This window comes from Pinus tabuliformis, chromosome 7, assembly GCF_031772625.1.
Source record: "Pinus tabuliformis cultivar Carrire ecotype Pingquan chromosome 7, CPIR1, whole genome shotgun sequence".
NCBI lineage: Eukaryota > Viridiplantae > Streptophyta > Pinopsida > Pinales > Pinaceae > Pinus > Pinus tabuliformis.
In genome coordinates, this window is record NC_142293.1 from 1,587,204,503 (window position 1) to 1,587,206,816 (window position 2,314).

A 2,314-nucleotide genomic window follows, 5' to 3' on the forward strand; every position below is an offset into this window, starting at 1 on the left:
AGTTCTTGCAGCAATTTTCTAAATGTTGGGAGTTCCGATCTTCTACTTTTTCATGGATTTGCAGGGGGTGTTCGCCACTGGAGATATGCGAATTCTCGGCTATCTTACAGTGGCTGTCGTATCTGCTTATTTCATTTACAGGCGACTTCGCCCCTCTTTGAAGTTACCGCCCGGTCCCCGTGGTTGGCCCATAATCGGGCACCTGCATCTCATGGGGAAACTGCCTCATAGGTCCCTGGATCGACTCTGCAAAACGTACGGACCACTCATGTATATGAGACTCGGATCCGTTCCCTGCGTGGTTGCCTCCACGGCTGAGATGGCCCAAGAATTTCTCAAGACGAACGACGTCATCTTCGCCTCCCGCCCCCGTGTGGCAGCCGGGAAATACACCGTCTACAACTACTCCGACATCACCTGGTCTCCTTACGGAGAGAACTGGCGGCTCGGAAGGAAACTCTGCCTCATGGAACTTTTCAGTGCCAAGAGACTCGAATCCTTCGAGTACATCAGAGTAGAAGAGGTGGCCCGGATGATACGTTCCGTGTTCGAGACATGCCGGCGGGGCCTCCCCGTAGAAATCAGGGAAGAGACGACAAATGTTAGCAATAATATAATTTCTCGGATGGTTTTGGGACGAAGGTACTTGGACGAGAATGCGGGGAACAAGATAAAGCCGGCGGAGTTCAGGGAGATGTGGGAGGAGCTGTTTGTGCTGAACGGGGTTTTAAATATTGGAGACTTTATACCGTGGCTCGCCTGGTTGGATCTCCAGGGTTACGTCAGGCGTATGAAGAAGCTGAGCAAGCGGTTGGATGTTTTCCTGGAGGAGGTGATAGAAGAGCATGAAAGGCGAAGGGCGGGCGTAGAGAATTATGTGGCAAAGGATATGGTGGACGTTCTGCTGCAGCAGGCCGACGATCCCCAGCTGAATCTGAGTCGAGTCAAAGTCAAAGCATTCACACAGGTATGCACTTACAACCTTTCTCGCCTTGACCAATCTTTTCTAATAATTCTCTGAACCATTTGACTTGTGTGTGTGCAGGACATCATAGCGGGCGGCACCGAGAGCTCTGCGACGCTGGTGGAGTGGGCATTGGCCGAGCTCCTTAAAAACCGGAAACCCTCGAAAAGGCGGCGGAAGAGCTGGACAGAGTGGTGGGAAGAGAGCGGTGGGTGGAGGAGAAGGACATTGGTGGGCTGGAGTATCTGCAGGCGATCGTGAAGGAGATGATGAGGCTCCACCCGGTGGCTCCCATGCTGGTTCCCCGTCTCTCCACGGAGGCCTGCAAGGTCGGCGGTTACGACATTCCTGCGAACACAAGGTTGCATGTTAACGTGTGGACTATAGCCCGGGATAGCGGCTTTTGGGAGAATCCTGACGAGTTCCGACCGGAGAGATTCCAAGGGAGCGCGTTGGACGTGAAGGGCAGAGATTACGAGCTGCTGCCGTTCGGGACGGGGAGGAGAATGTGCCCGGGATATAATCTGGGACTGAAAGTAGTTCATTTGGGTTTAGCTAATCTCATCCATGGATTCCACTGGTGCCTGCCTGATGGGCAGAACCCCGAGGACTTGGATATGGGCGAGACGTTCGGGCTTTCCACCCCTAAAACACAGCCTCTCGTTGCAATGGCCCGACCTCGCCTGCCTTCGCATCTCTACAACATCTGCTCCTCCGAACAGCACACCTAGATATCGAATATCTATTAAAGCATAGAGATCTTATACGTATATAGTTGTGGCTATATCATCGCTCCTCTAAGAAATAAGGGCCCAGTAGTAATATCTCGGGCTGATGTGTAACGTATTACTTTCAAGTTTAAAAGGTACCAACCCGGGAAGGACCACGGAACTATCTCGATGGCGTTGGAATTTCAAAACATACGTGTGTATTAACAGCAAGTATTATACACTTAATACTTTGGTCAAATAAATTAAATAATTTTTAATTTTATAAAGGAAAGTTTTGTACAGTAATTTTTTATTTATAATATTAATATTTATTTATAATATTATTGATTATAAAGATTTTATTGAAACATATTTTATAATTTTTAATATAATGATAACACTTAATTTAATACTAATCAAATCATATTAACTTTTCTGTCCTGGATAACTACACAAACTCCTCCCTATCTAATTTCATTAAAAAAACAATATCACAGATCGCCTAAGCATACGAGTGAGCTTACTAAATTACAGATTCCTCCCTAACTAATTTAATTAAAAAAAAACAATATCACAGATCGCCGAAGAATATGAGTGAGGTTACAATGTGAGTGATGGATTGATTGCCTGTGAATTTGAT

General features: G+C 46.9%; 1 pseudogene across 1 annotated transcript; it reads left to right on the forward strand.

Moving 5' to 3' along the window:
• Nucleotides 1-1,885, forward strand: LOC149254164 (trimethyltridecatetraene synthase-like; annotated as a pseudogene). Its single transcript, XR_016266267.1, has 2 exons — nucleotides 1-967; nucleotides 1,046-1,885. The product of XR_016266267.1 is annotated as a trimethyltridecatetraene synthase-like (transcript).
• The last annotated feature ends 429 nt before the right edge of the window (nucleotides 1,886-2,314 follow it).